This window comes from Cydia fagiglandana, chromosome 19, assembly GCF_963556715.1.
Source record: "Cydia fagiglandana chromosome 19, ilCydFagi1.1, whole genome shotgun sequence".
NCBI lineage: Eukaryota > Metazoa > Arthropoda > Insecta > Lepidoptera > Tortricidae > Cydia > Cydia fagiglandana.
Genome location: NC_085950.1, coordinates 5,145,074 through 5,161,899, shown reverse-complemented (window position 1 = coordinate 5,161,899; position 16,826 = coordinate 5,145,074). Strand labels below are relative to the sequence as shown.

At 35.8% G+C, this 16,826-nt stretch overlaps 1 protein-coding gene across 1 annotated transcript in view; it reads left to right on the top strand.

Annotated features, from left to right (window-relative positions):
- Positions 1-3,617: 3,617 nt before the first annotated feature.
- LOC134673903 (uncharacterized) overlaps positions 3,618-16,826 on the top strand; it is a 231,127-nt gene continuing 217,918 nt past the window's right edge. The window contains exon 1 of the mRNA XM_063531956.1: positions 3,618-3,821. The gene's annotated coding sequence lies outside the window, so the exon portion shown is untranslated. The remainder of the gene's footprint in view (positions 3,822-16,826) is intronic.

Sequence of the window (16,826 nt, the reverse complement as noted above, 5' to 3'; positions counted from 1 at the left end):
CCACACTGTATACAATAACCTTATTTCATTCGTTCTGTAACCGTAGGCACCGTTCTCGGTTCCGTGTCGGGTAAAAATAAAACGGTCGATACAATACGATTGCTTGCAATTAAACTCCGAACACTATAATTTGCTAGAATCCACACTTAGGTTTAGGTTTGTTCTAAAAAATCTTCCTCCGAGTTGCGAAAACATAATATATGCCGTATGATGAATTTGTTACTCAACAGAAAAAGTTTTAACGAAATAAATTCGACAACAAAACTAAAATCGGCTTATTATTCGTAGAATCCTCGAATCTCGAACAGCTGATTTGATACATGTTCGAGAGATCATCGGGTGCAAATTAAATATAGGTATCGTGGATTGCCTCATAGTTAGGTACTTACGAAACAAGCGCGAAACCTACGACCTATTCTTACGTTTATCGTACAACTTTTTACAGTACATAGGGCCCTTTAAATTTTCGACGTAGTTAAGTAATGTGCTTATTATAGCACAGGGTGTCTTAATGGAGCACCAGATGTACAGTCACCTGCAATAATATGTTACACAACGAAGGCCGCAAAAATATCTGACATCATCTTATTTGTTGAGCCATAAGAGCGTGTCACATATTTTTGAGGCCTTCGAAGAGTAACATATTATTGCAGGTTGTATTGTAAATATAATACTAAACACTTCAAAACGGATCTCGTAGCGCTACGGCGTAGCACGTAGCGCGCAGGAAGGACTCACAGGCCAATTCGAGCGTACATTTTGATGATATCAGAATGACATCTAACTGATGTTATTTATCGAATTTAAGCTGTTGTGAGACATATTAACATTGAATAATTTTACGGTTTAGACTCACTTGTTTTTAGTCATGTTATTCAGGCCCCTGTTTCACCAACGTGACAGGTGCGACGAATTGTAAAATCACTGTTGCTGACGTCACAGGCATCTATGGGCTACAGCTACCGCTTACCATCGGGCGGGCTGTATTCGTGTTTGCCACCATCATTGTATTATTAAAAAAAACTTTATGATATCGGAAAAAACAGATATTTCTCTTGCTAAGTTTATGACAATTGTCACAAGAAACACTACAATTGTCGCGAAATTCCGACATATAACTCATTACCTGTCAAGAATTACCTACAATTCTTCTAAATCTTTGACAATTGTCAGAAACTTCGCAGGAGAAATATCTGTTTTTTTCCGATATAATAAAGTTTTTTTAAATAATACAATGATGGTGGCAAACAGGAATACGGCCCGCCCGATGGTAAGTGGTAATCGTAGCCCATGGATGCCTGTGACGTCAGCAACAGTGATTTTACAATTCGCCGCACCTGTCACCGATGTGAAATTGGGGCCAGGTATCAATTATCATGCATTTCGCTTGTACTTGTCCGTACATGTATTGGCACAGGCGATACGTACGATAACTAAATAACATGATTAAATAATTCTAAGTTCAGTGTACCATCGCCAACACTATTAACTATCCATCGGTGGACCTTATAAAAGAATTCCATCCGTAAGGTCCAGCGTGGCTAGCCAAGGTCACAATCGTTATCGCTTCGACAACGAAAAGCATTATGTCTCTCTATCACGCTACGTCTTACGTAGGCGAACAACGCGCGAACGCGGCGCGGCGCGGCGCGGCGAAAGCGGCCGCCGCCGCGCCGCGCCGCGCCGCGCCGCCTGACATTCGCGTGCAAATCGCGCCGCACCGCGTTCGCAACGAGATCGCTTACGTAGGACACTTCTATGGGCATCAAAGGATTGATTTCGCCGCGCCGCGCCGCGCCGCGTTCGCGCGTTGTTCGCCTACGTAAGACGTAGCGTCACTCTTCCGTATTAGTGCGACAGTGACAGTCGCGTTTCGATCGGTACGGATCGTATATAAGCGATCGGCATCTTGGCTACGCGGCCTGGGCCGTCTTAAACTACGCCGGGGCCCTTGGGCACATAAGAATTTGGGGGCCGTTTTGAAAAGTAAAGAAAGCGAAATTATACTAACATTTTTCTACTATGATCTTCTATTTATTATGGGTAATTAAATATACTGTTACTGTGTGTCCTTCGGGGCCCCCTGAGAATGAGGGTCCTGGGCACGGGCCTTGTGTGCCCTTATGGTAAAGACGGTACTGAGAAGGTCCATCGAATTATTACAAGCTTTTATTTAGTTACACCTGACCGTTGTCTGTAATCAAATACATATTGCAAGTTAAATTTGATCCACTTCCCGGTTTCCGATTGAGCTGAAATTTTGCATACATACGTAAGTCGGGTGACAATGCAATATTATGGTGTCATCGAGCTGATCTGATGATGGAGATCGGAGATGGCCATAGGAACTCTGTAATAAAACAACGAAACCTAATTGTGTTTGGGGTTTTTAGAATTGTCTCGATGAGTATTAATTGCCTGTGGAAAGAAAAGTACAGTCAGCGATAAAAGCTTGTACCAAAAATGAAATTTTTGCATAAAACTTGTTTTATAACAGGGGTCGTACAAAAAGTGCGGATGACGTCAAACCACTTATAGGATGATTTCAAATAGTATTTTTGATTTTCATAAACAATTAGCACTTATCATTTATCAACCTCTTTATTAAACGATATCGCCACTTGAAATGAGTAAGTACGTTTTTGACTGACACATTGTCAATCAGATGAACAATAAATTGACTTCGTTATTGTTTAGCTATTGTATCTTCACGATTATATTTAGCTAAAATTTATATTTACTAATGTATAAGAAAACGCTCTAAAATGTCATCTTTACTCGAATATTGTGGCAATTTTCCGTTTTTGGAGGTACGTGACAAACACGTATACTGCTCTTGCTGTAATCAAGATATACCAACGAAGGTAAGCAATATTAAAATACATTTATTCGTGAAATTTATTTTATTCACTACATCACCCTACCACCTGTATTATTAATTCCATGGATTTATTTACGATTATTTTGTTACTTCATTAATACTACTTTGTTACTACATGTCACACGGAAGTTTAAATACAAACTCAAACGTCATCCTGTGTGCAAGATTACGTCATTTTTACGTCATCCGCACTTTTTGTCCGACCCCTGTTTATAATCAAAATGTAGGCCTCGGTTCTGTATTTAGGTAACGACTTCGTATTATTAGATTGCCCAATTAAAAATGAAATAATTAACAAAGAACGAAACAATACCGTTTTCGTTCCCATACAAAAAATACCGGTATCCGATCCCTGCTTCCGTATTCACAAACCTTAAGTAGTTAATCTCCTAACATAAACTGAGATTATGGATCCATCATCTAGGCTCACATCCGAAGGGCAGCCTTCCAGATGCATAATGTTGTATGCATTGAAGCTTACTTCAAAGCCCTGTTCATCCAATTAAAAGCACATTTTCTCACATCACCAATGAATTTCACGTGAACAAAGAACAAACTTGCAAATACACGTTTATTTGTCGTTAACGGTATCTTAATAAAGTTCAATTTCGTTTAAGTAGTTACTAAAGTAAACTTGGTAAAGGAACGTTTAAATCTAAACTGTGACACTTCACTTTGAATATCCATTCAAAATCCAACCTTAATACAAACAATTTAAAATTGAAACTGCATTGCGCGTATTAGTATGAAGGAGCCATTTTGTTTAGAGCGTTGTGATACGGAGGGTAGTTCGCGCAGGCGCGGTGCGGCGTAAACACCGTATTACGGGCAGTAATCCTACGCCAGTCGCCGCGGGCGGTCGTGTCGCGTTGTGTCGGATCGCGTGTGCCGTGTGCTCAAATACATTGTAAAACTGTGGATTTTTCCTGTGATTTTTAAGGTAAGATACGATTAATTATTCAATATGTGTGTCATAGTGTGCGTACATTGATATTTGTATGCGTAAATGTGTAAATAAATAATGCCTTAGATGTATTGACGGCATGGATTGGTTAGTGTTAATACATTGAGTCAAGACAATGTGTTCGGTATGGTTGAGTGAAAATAACCGAAAACCGTTTATTTATATAACGTTAAGTAACGAACCGTTGTTTAAGATAATTTGAAACGGATATAGAGCCGTATAATGATTTAATTTTAATTATTAAAATGTAAATATTTTTTACTTATTTAAATACATTGCAGTTAATGTATGTATGGATGAATAAATTCTAATCTCTTGTAGGTATTTGAAACATTTGTTGTCACTATTAAAAAAATCGTAAAACGAATCAAGATCGAATTATGAAATATCCGCAAGGTACCGCCAATGATTGAAGCAAAATAATAAGTAGGCATATCATACAGCTACAAAAGTGAATATCTACAGCAAACAACAAGGAATTCATTCTTTTTTTTTTATTATGAATGGGCTTACTCATGGCCACAGACTAGCCGAGGCGTATTCTTAAAGTGTTTTCCTTTTTTCTCGGTCGCAAGTCCATACCATAGCTAATTACTTAGTTGTGACTAGCGAGAGTAGCGAGCCGCCCCGGCTTCGCACGGGTTAACAAATTATACACCGGAACCTTAAGAATCACTCTATTGATAGGTGAAAACCGCATGAAAATACGTTAAGTAATTTTTGAGTTTATCGCGAACATACAAACTAACACAAACAGACAGACGCGGCGGGGGCCTTTGTTTTATAAGGTGTAGTGATTTAGAGTTAAACGTATCGTATTAATATACAATATATATATGTACTCGTACATATGTTCATATTAAGGTTACGTCGGTATTGCGTGCTTAGTCCCTACCTGGATAGTTACAGCTAGAACAGTTAACAGCTAGTGCATTTATACAAGTAACTAGATAATTCTATTTCTACTTGTATTTCTAGTTTTAACTTTAGTTTAAGTTATATAATATCATACACCTTATTATAAATAAAGATCGATATCATGTTAATCTAAAATAGTGACTTCTTTAAAACTTTAGCCTGACTACACGCGTGTTTTACTAAACTCTTTATTTTTACTAATACTAAACTGTCTTTTTTTTTAATAGTGGAAAGGTATGGGCTATGGCCAAGGGATATGATTTTTGTGCTACTACGTACTGCCCTGCTTACATATACACGGTGTAACATGACGAAACCGAATAATTTCAACAGCGTATTCCTGATCATATTTAGAGACAAAAATGCCCTATAAACTTTTTTGAAATTCGCCTAGTTTCAGAGTTAATACTAATAAAAAAAATATGTTTTTATTGTTACATAGTGCCAAAAGCCTTTTTGATGGCGATGTTGCTGCTATGGGATGTAGCAGAGAAATGCGTGTTTAAAATTATTCGGTTTTCTCATGTTACACCGTGAATACAGTACTTGCATAAAAAACATCGTTTTAATAAAGAACTAACATATTTTCTAAAATCTCCTATTTAATAAGATACTAAGATAGTCAGTTAAAACTAACCATGAATACTATTTACACTTAACTGAGGGTCGAGGCGTTAGTTTATATTTGAGCGTTTTATGTTAAGTGAACATTTTGTACTAAGTTATGGCCGTATACATTACCTACTTAGAATTAATTAGAAAGATTGAGGTTAAGTCACTCGTAGGGCTTATGTGATACGGAATTGTTTAACTAAGGGCACGAGAGTACCTACAGGTCAATTGCTTAACTCAGTTGGTTTCCTAGATATCTGGGGATTTTAGTGTTAGTATCTTTTTTCTTCCGAAAAACTAACAGTTCTTGGGTTATATCGACCCAGAATCGTGAGGATTAGGTATTGATTAAAAGTTAAAACAAACCAAAAAGGTCCCTAGTTTTTCATACTGGGGGCCGATTTTTGAATTTCGATCACTCGATTTCGTCACTCGTAAATCGGTGGAAAACGCCGAAATGCTAATTTTTGAAATACGAGCGATCAACATTTGGAATCTAGTGGTATTGACCACTCGATTTCAATTCTATTAGTAAAATTTAAACGCCTAGTAGTGGAGATGTCATTTAACGAATTACACGAAATCGAGTGTTCGAATTTCAAAAATCGGCCCCCTGGATTTCAGTTTTGTGATGTGATGTGATGGTCCATTCAAAATGTATGTGAAAATTCGTTACAAAATGCCAATTTTTGTTGAATTTTTTTTTAATTGATCGTTCTCGTGATTCGGAATAGAAATTGATACGCATAGTAGGTATAGATGGATCACAGTACAAAAATATGAAAATACAACAACATTATTGTGCTTTCTTCATTCTTATACTAATGATATATTAAATATATTGAAAACGGGTCACTCACGTATTTTAAGTCGAAAAAACGCTCGACATGTTTCACTCCGTACCGAGGAGTGTCATCATAGCTTGCGTTTAAGGTGACGGACCGGCGGTGAGTGACCCGTTTTCAATATATTTAATATGTCTGTGTCTCACGGAAGATTTGTACTAACGCTACCAATAAAAGATGTAAAACTTGATTATCTCACCGTCTCAGTCTAAACTCAGTAATAATTTCTCCAGCCGGCCTAGTCAAGGTTACAATCGCTATCGCTTCGACAACGAAAAGCATCATGTCTCTCTATCACTCTTCCATACAGGGTGTAATTTTTTACGTGATACAAAATATGTTTTTCTAACTCCATAAACAACTAGCAATTGAATGCTCCTACTCTCGTTGAAATCAGACAATTTTATTTTTAATTTTTTTATTTTTTTTCGTGATATTTTTTGTACTTTTAAAGGATATTATGATATTAAAACAGCTTTAAAATGTAAAGTGAACTAAATTTCTTTTCAAAGTAGCGTAAATCACAAGTCATTAAACATTTTTTGTGATTTATGCTACTTTGAAAAGTAATTTAGTTCACTTTACATTTTAAATATCTTATAAAGCTGTTTTAATATCATAATATCCTTTAAAAGTACAAAAAATATCACGAAAAAAAATAAAAAAATTAAAAATAAAATTGTCTGATTTCAACGAGAGTAGGAGCATTCAATTGCTAGTTGTTTATGGAGTTAGAAAAACATATTTTGTATCACGTAAAAAATTACACCCTGTATTAGCGCGACAGTGACAATTGCGTTTCGATCGCTACGGAGCGTAAGCGATTGGCATCTTGGCTACGCAGCCAGATCCTCCCAAATTTTCAACCCAACAGACCGTATCCACTGCCCCCAAATTGCCATTTAGAAAAATCCCTCTCTTTTTTTAGGACTCCTCAACAATACGACTAATTTTCACACTTAAAGGAGCAAAAAGACTTAAATCTAAGTATTTTTTTTACGGAATATTAGAATTTAATACGCTTGTAATTAGAATGAGAAATGCTTGTTAATAAATAAGACTTAGTTCCTTTAAGTTTCGTAAGTAGATGCGCTGTGGGTATAAGCTAAAATGAATGTCTTAAGGTGGTAAATTTGAATAGATTAAAATATTTTTAAGCAAACAATAGTAAAGTTTTATTTTAATTGCTGGCTTTAGAACTTTGAATGTTTTATTTACAAGCTTTTAAGCAAATCAGATGGAGCACAAGGATTTGTTTGAATAAGCGACATTGCTGTAATGTCTTATTCAGGAATTGTATTGTTAAAATTCCGTTTTGATCTAGCAGGAGCTCTTCAAATGTAGCAAATTATAGTTATTCATAACCAAGGCAAATGCCCGCGACATCGTCCGCGTGGAATTAGTAATTTGGGTACCTACTTTCAATATTGAGCAAATCTACTTTTTATTCCACCCTTCTTTTCACCCCCAAAGGGATGACTATTAGTCAAAAATGCCCGTAAGGGGATGAATTGTGAGATAAAAAGTATCCTACGTCCATCCCCGGGAGTCAAACTATCAGTATAGGTACCTACCAAATTTCAACTAAATTGGTTCAGCGGTTTAAGCGTGAAGAGGTAACAGACAGACAGACACACTTTCGCATTTATAATGTTAGGCCGCCTTTACACCTGTAAGTTTTACTTACGGAAGTCACTTACGTAAGCGACTTACGATATTTTTTCAAGTGTAAACAGTTATTGTAAGTGACTTATTGTAATTTCTCACAGCTTACGTAAATTGGAAAATTACAGGTCTAAACACGTTCAAGTTTGTTTACGGAAGCGACTCACAGCTTATCGAACTAAATTGATAAGTTGAGAAGAGTGACCATAAGTTTCTCAGCTGATGAAATAGCCGGTCGAAAATGTGCATCATTTTTTTTTATGATTGGTGCAACTTTTTCCAAAAGATATTCAAAAGTCGTAGAATTCATGCTTATAAAATTGAAAAATTGGTCTCGGTCTTCCAGTCTTAACTCCTTCAAAAGATTTTCAAATGCACCTCATGCCATTTTTCTTTCTAGCCATGGTTTTATCCAGCATTTTCTTTTCTTTTGCTTTCGACTATTGGATAAAATTATGTATGCAGCAGCTGCTTGATCGTGGCGACTGTGAGAAGGCATTTTATTACTGATTTGGGAAGCATAATGTAAATGGGCGTGTAATATTTTTTGCAAGTTTAAACTTACACAACTTACGTAAGCATTACTTACGTAAGCATTTATTGCAAGTGTAAATGCAACCGTAAGTAAATTATATAAATATTACGCAAGTAACTTACAGGTGTAAAGGCGGCCTTATGTATATGGCCGCCTTTACACCTGTAAGTTTTACTTACGGAAGTCACTTACGTAAGCGACTTACGATAATTTTTCAAGTGTAAACAGTTATTGTAAGTGACTTATTGTAATTTCTCACAGCTTACGTAAATTGGAAAATTACAGGTCTAAACACGTTCGAGTTTGTTTACGGAAGCGACTCACAGCTTATCGAACTAAATTGATAAGTTGAGAAGAGTGACCATAAGTTTTTCAGCTGATGAAATAGCCGGTCGAAAATGTGTATCATTTTTTTTTATGATTGGTGCAACTTTTTCCAAAAGATATTCAAAAGTCGTAGAATTCATTCTTATAAAATTGAAAAATTGGTCGCGGTCTTCCAGTCTTAACTCCTTCAAAAGATTTTCAAATGCACCTCATGCCATTCTTCTTTCTAGCCATGGTTTTATCCAGCATTTTCTTTTCTTTTGCTTTCGACTATTGGATAAAATTATGTATGCAGCAGCTGCTTGATCGTGGCGACTGTGAGAAGGCATTTTATTGCTGATTTGGGAAGCATAATGTAAATGGGCGTGTAATAATTTTTGCAAGTTTAAACTTACACAACTTACGTAAGCATTTATTGCAAGTGTAAATGCAACCGTAAGTAAATTATGTAAATATTACGCAAGTAACTTACAGGTGTAAAGGCGGCCTGGATAATATGGATTTGTTTTGGAACCATAAATCGAATGTAGCCTAACTGTTAGAAACAAAGTACTTACTTAGGTATTCATTATTTGATTTCATCTCCCCACACCATTCACTGTATGAGACCCATTTAGTAGCAATGAATATTTGAACAGATTCATATTATCTAATAATTTATTCAAAAGCCCTATTAGTGTACCCTATAATGGACGTGGAACCGGTAATGGGACAAAAAACCACAAATCCTCTAAAATAAGTATCTAAAAGTAGTTTATAAACACTGGCTATAGGTATAAATATTTATCATAAATAAGAAATAAGAGTCCTAGAGCTATTTCAGTTTGAATTTTTATTAAATTCAGTTGATTTTTAAGAAATTGGCGTCAATCCAAAAGTTGTCGTGTCACTGAAAAAAATACCACTACGAATTCTTAACAACTTCGCTAAAATTAGTGAGTTAATTTATTAAATTTTAATTAATTAATACTTGATGAAAACTAGAATGTGACATTCAACTTTTATCTACGCACATATCATTACTGCTCTAAAATGCATTCAGAAACCGTAGGAAATGACACCATTATCACAACCAATTTTACTATGAGAACTTTCTTATCTGTGGTAGTAGGTAAAATTTGTACTTTAAAGTTATAACTTTACAGATTTTTGTAAGGTTATGAGTTTTAAATTTGGAACAGCTGTCAAAACTCAAGTGGGTGTCTATTCTAGTATCCATAGATATTAAAACAATTATCGATACGAAACGTCAATTCGGTATATTTTTTTAATACAAACCGTACGACATTTGATGTCGAGTGGCATGAGAATAGGGACTTCATTCTTTTGTCTATGAATTAAAAAAAACTACGGATGCGTGACATTTGTGAAAAAAAGTTTTCATTTACCGCCATTTGACTTACAGTTTCATCTTTTAATTACTTTTAGGTTATAAAATTGATTTGATAGTTGTTTTTAAACAAACTTTAAGCAAAAGTACCGTGTAAAATGAGTGATAAAAAGATATTTAGGAGCCGCCACCTCTCAAATCTGCGAGTTAAGTCAGACAGCAACGATGGATGTCGGTTGAAATATGAGGTTAGTGAATATATAATAGAAGGTAATAATATGTGTGTAGATAAAGTAGTGTATGTAACTGTACATAATTAGGCATTAAAACACTCGTGTGATCCTTTTAAGAAACTCACTTCGTTCGTTTCTTAAACCCACACTCGTATTTTAATGCCTTTCATTATGTAGCAGTCACATAAACTACTATTAACACACTAAGCGGTCTACCATTTACATGTATTAGGGAAATATCACAAATACTCCAAATTTCCTCTTAAATGTCCCATGACTTGTGCTGTTACCATATCTACTTGTTTAAAACCAATTTGGTTTCCCATTTTGCCATTGTGTGTAGGTACAGTCGGCACAATAAGGGTTGTGCATAAATCACGCGAGGTGTTTTCGGCTACTTTTTGACCCCACCCCCCTTGGTGATATTTGGTGAGGTTTTTGGCTACCCCCTCTCCCCCACATAACCTCACGTGTATTTTTTGAAATTATTCTATCCGACCGGTCAAGGCCACGCGCTCCAAAATTTCGTGAAATAGACTCGCTATTTTGAAGTACGGAGTGAAGATTTATGTTTAACGAAACCGAAAAAAAGTATCTACTCATGTGGTAGGTAATTTTTATTTTTCTTAGTTTCGTTCACTGCAGAAAAATACACGTGAGGTCTCCTTATAACCCCCTTCCCAACGTGGTCTGTCGTTATTTTTTTGCCCCCCCCCCCCCTATCGACCTTATACCGTGTTGTGCAAACTTACGTAATGGTGACACGCTTGCAGCTGGCGGGTCGCCAAACTGGGAATGCGCTATAAACTGACTAAAGTCTGTCGTTATCCAGCTTTTTTTAGACACGGTAGGTACTTTATTATTTAATTGTCAAAATGTTATAGGTACCTAACCTACCGGGTAAGGCTGGCCCGTGTTCACGGACAATATGGATGTCTCCTGTATTTAAAATAAATTATTTCACACCATTCACGAAATGAAACAAAAGATAATTGTTGGAAAAAACATAGCAGCAGATAGCAGTTATATTTTGTCAGGATCCTAGTTAATCATACAGAATAGATTAAAGACCTTATTATTCATATAATAGAAGCTAAAATAGCGTAAACATGTAGGTAATGTTCTTGGGACATTTAAATCGCCCGTCGTCTGGAAACCATTTGGGATCGTAAATTAGCCCCCTAAGTAGCAAAAGGAGGGTTAAGGCTGGAATTAGTTTCTGGAATTACCGAGAAGTTAAACCGTAAATAACTTGAATAAGCAAATTCGTTTTATTTGCTGAATTTAATTAAATATAGGTCTACCCCTTATCTCGGGCGATCAGTAAAGAAGTTAAGCAGTTATATTTTAAAGTTTCAAAGTTTTATTTGCGAGAATCATGGTCATGTGATGGACTTAAAATAACATTGGGTTTTAATAGAAGAAAGCTGAGTTTTAGGATTAAAAATTAGTTTTAATATTTATATTTTAATTGCTTAACATCACATATAATATGAGCCTAGCTGCCGATATACATTCGGAATTAACTGGAAGAGATCCCTATTGGGATAAATTCGCCCTTGTACTATATTTATGTTCTATCTGATGTGCCTTTATTCCTCTCTTCCGTACGATAAAGTGTTACTTATTTACAATCGAAGTAACGATATTCTGAAGTATTTGACACGAAAATTAAGTAACATATAAAGTATCTACCTATGTCTTCTATTAGATTCGTTGATACAAATTGTAATACAAACAGCAATACTCCTAACTGTACATCAGTGGACCTTATTACAAAGGCATAAGGTCCACCGACGTAGGTACAGTTAACCAGTGTGAGCGATGGTACAGTCGACGTCAAAGATATGTTTACATTTTTCGCCTTGTTACAAAGGAGTAAGGTGCAAAAGCGTAAACATATCTTTGACGTCGACTGTACAAAGAAATTAAAGCCAGTATTAGTTTTAGATACAAAACTTCTGTCCGTTCTAATTTTTGTGTAAGGAAAGGAATTTAAGATACTTTAAGGCAGTGTTTTTCAAATTGTGGGTCGCCTCTGCCAGTACTGTTCCTGCTTCCATCAATACACAAGCGAAACATTTTGTTCGCACTAAGGGGGTCGCGTCATGAAAAAGTTTGTAAAACACTGCTTTAGGGTAAAAAAACAAAAAGTTAATTAAAAAGGAAACAGTTTTTGTTAGTGTCTCATATCGGAATATTTTATTACAAGTGCAAAAGGTAAATTAATATAAAATTTATGCCACTTTAACGCAGACACCGCCTACAAGAGCCTCTCCCTTCTGACACCTTCTCTGAGCACATTTCCCGTTCATCTTCTTAAAACCATCAGGGCATTCTGGTACCTCAGGCCTATCCTTCAGATTCACATAGTCCAAATACCAATAATCGTAATCTTCTGTAGTGGTTGTTGTTGGTTTTGGCCTCGGTTTCTTCTTCCTCTGATCAGCCTTACCTTCCTCTTGAGTAACTAGTCCATCTTCATTGAAATTGATGAATATGTTTACTGTATATACATTCTCGGGATCGCTGCTTCTTAAGTCTGATTTTACTTCGTCTTTAAGCTTTAGATTAGGGGCGACAGTGCTTGTGGGTACCGGCCATCCAATGTTAACCGGAGGCAAACTTATTACGTGTGGAGTAAAATCTTTGAGTCCATCTTGTGACGACATTGTGCTGCTCACAACATTGACTTGCTCAAATATCGCTCTAGGTTCATTCTCTGTTTTCTCACCAGTTTCGACGTCAGTTTTTTCTACATTGACAGTTTCAATTTTTTCTTCAATTTTCCTAGGATGGTTTCTTCTAAACGTCCGCGCAGGGGACGCGGTTACCGCCATAAGGCAGAATGACAAATATAATATGCGCATTGTGGTGTCCCTGTCCGATTATAATGGGTGTATGGTCGTGGAGAGTCTATATATACTGGGAACGGGTAGGGTGACCTTAAGATCCAGTTGGTAGCAAAAAATAGCTGGACAAGTTTGAATTATGCATGTAAGTTGGTCATTATTCTTTATAGGCTTATTATGTGAAATAAAGGAGGATGAGCACTTAAATAAGTTTAAACGACTTGGTGTACTAGGCTGCAAAAACGGAATTTTTAGTGCGATGGACTGGGGTTATTTTTAGTTGGTAGCTTTACTTGTTTGTATAATCTAACCGTTTTGCTAAGATCAAGTACACCATAGTAAATGTATGGCGAAATTGGCGAACTTGATCATAAAAATCGGACAGGCTTTAAGTGATGTTTTTTTTTAAGTGATTACACAGTTTGGTCGACACGGTGACCAGCGACTGCTTTTGGTGTGAAGATATTGGTCTTTAAGTAATGAACTGTTAAAACATTTCATATACAATCGGTGCCAGCTTTCGCGAATCTATCTAGAGATGATTGATGATAAAATTATAGTTGATGATAAAAGCTTAATTGTACGGTCACTGACTTATTGTCGATCTATTTAGGGTTCAAGCTAAATTGGTTATAATACTAAAGGTATGAAAAATGTCCAATGTAAAGTGAACCCTAATTAACTTTGACTTCGGGAGTACTGCAATGTTCTGCCGCCAGAGTGCAGCACTAATTTGTTTAGTAAACCATAGAGTAACTTGTACATACTAGGCCTTAAACAGTTTTTAGACAAGTTTTCAATATGACAATGATGCATCAAGGCGGTTTGTTTACAGGTGGCCTACCGCGAAACGCGAAAAAAGAAATTTCTTTATCTGCCTCCTTATTGATCGAATAGACAAGAGTGATAGAGAGGCAGAAACCGAACTTTTTACTGTCGTGTTTCACGGTAGGCCATGTGAGTGGCCTAGTGTCGCCCACTACTCAGTTTTGCGTATGAGTCGAAAACTGGTAGACCACTTTCTTGGCTGACTGCACCAAAAATGTTTCTTTTACAAATCTTATGCCTACTTGCAAAGTTTATGGGTATGTGTCGGAGCGGCCTATAGTTCGTTTTTTTAGCACTAGAAAGAACTTGAAAGAAGTTGAGCGATCTTGACATGTCTTTTAATTGAAAAACGCCTTTTAAAAGTCAGTAACTATTACTTATGAAAGCAGGAGAATATAAATCATCGTGTTAAATTCATAATTGTTACATATTTGCCGTAACTTAATTTTAAAATGTGTTTTCAATTAAAAGACACATCAAGATTGTTTACCAAATTTCTAATGCTAAAAAAAACGAACTATAGGTGCTCAAAAATATCTTAAATGTATATGCACTTTGACGCTATTAAAAATTGTACATAAAATGATTTCGACAAATTGAGAAACTCCGCTTTTTTGAAGTCGGTTAACTGGTTAAAAACACCGTAGTCGGGTTAAGTTTTCAAACTATTTAATCGTTCTTCCAAACCTTGACACAGTTCTGTAAACTGAAACAGTGAGAAACCCTTCCACACTAAATGTGTTCTTTCAGCCCGAAGAAAAGTTTGATGAAAAAAGTTTTTAAAAAGTTTGGCAATGACAATGACGGACCGTGTACGTGACGGTTTTAGTGACGTGTTATCAGTATCACGTCCCAAACTAGTTTGAACGTGTTTATTCGTATTTGAAAGTTTTATCTGGTATTTATTAAACGAACAATTCTTTTATATTTATTTACATAATTATATATTTCGGGGATTTATGCCTATATTCTTCAAAATTCGCTTTTTTATTAGCCCTTTTGCATGTCTCTTCTGTTATTATTTTTTTTAATGTTAAACTTAAGTACTGCTATAAAAACAGATAAAAAAAATTAAACTGTTTATTTTTTTTTAATAGAATTAACATACAATTAACTTAGAACTAATCTTACATTTTTAGGATTATCAGAACTAAGGGACATGAGCAACCCCTATCAAAAAAAATGATAACTATCAAGGTAGGTAGCCTTAATTGTTTCTTTGTTCTATAATAGTCTACAAAATAAAATCCAACACGATGTCGAATAAAAACTTTTTCTCAAAAATGGACGGCAAAGTCGACTTTGCCGTCTAAAAAATTGGTCGCGAAGCGCGTAGTTTATGGTCAGACAAAAATTAAAAAGTTAAAAACATTGCAGTCTCGATTTTGGGACTGCAATGTTGCATACAAATTCCATTATTTGTCGAGTTCCAAACTTTTTAAAAGTTGAAATTACCATATCAAATGAAGGCACAGGCCCATTAAACAGCCAAACAGATGAATAGTACCGCGACTATTTAGATGTCTCAAATAGGTTGGCGTATTTTTGGCAGAAAAATACACTCCTATTTTTTTATTAAAAAAAATAAAAAGGCGGCAAGGGTTTTTTTCTGTCAAAATATATATGTAAGAACGTTGCTTTTGTAAAATATTTCTATGATATTTATATTTCTTGCACCATTTTTGAGAAAATCACTATATATGACTCGGCTGAAAGGCTACTTGCTGGCTTCGGATTCAATTAAACGGACTCCCAAGGTCGTCCGTTTAAAACGAATCCTCAGCCTGCAAGTAGCTACTTCCGAGCCTCGACAATAATGTACTATTAACCATTATACTCGTAATGCATATAAATTAAACACATCTAAGAAATAACATTGCTCTTTGTTTATTCTCCATTTAATTTACTGTACTAAAATTAACTATTATAGTTCTTATGCCGTTGAATTTAGGTACTATTACCCACACTGTCGACTGACAGTTCTAAACCTTATTACAAAAGGCATAAGGTCCAAGTCGACAGTTAATGCTGTTTGTATATAAATTAGCAGTTTTTTATTGTTGGTCCAACTATACGTAAAAGGAGATCATTTTGCTACTGGTTTATGCAATAATAGTCTTTCCATATCATTTGTGCAAGCTATAATGCCCTAGGTCTTACTTTCTCACGGTTATAGTGCTTATTGCTAAGTGATTAAGGGCTACAACGGCGTGCATGCTTGTATGTAAAGTTATGTATGGCAGTAGGCTTCGTTTTGTCTCATCGTTTAATTGCCTGCATTTATTTATAACCGCGGTCATTGACTGGGCACTCAGTATAATAAGCACAGTGTAAGTTATACACAGTAATTTGGCTTCTCTTATGTTGGCGGCAAATGAGCACAGGATTCGTTCTACCTTTGGACTGACGATTCAGAAGTGTCACATATGCGTTGAGTTGAGTCGAGTCTGTTGTCATAAGGTGGTGGCACTGGTGCTCGACGCGGTCCCAGTACATGTCATCTTGAAACTTAAGTCATTGTCAATAGAGGTAACAGCAGGGTGTCATCTGTTGGGCATTAGCATGTCGAGCACTAGTACCACCACCTTATCCAAACTAAAATGCACAAAATTACCTTCACGAATTTGTACCCGAAGATATATTATAATCGTAGTTCTTAATAGTTCCAAAAAGTGGAGCACTAAAGTACCTAAACTTATTTGTTGAGAATATGTTAGTTTTGAAATAAAACTAAATTCTAGTTAATTGCAAAAAAATAAGTAGCGGTGGCCTTTGAAGAAACTGTGAACAAATATACTTAATCGATTTCTAAAAATGCAGTCTTGAAGATAATATA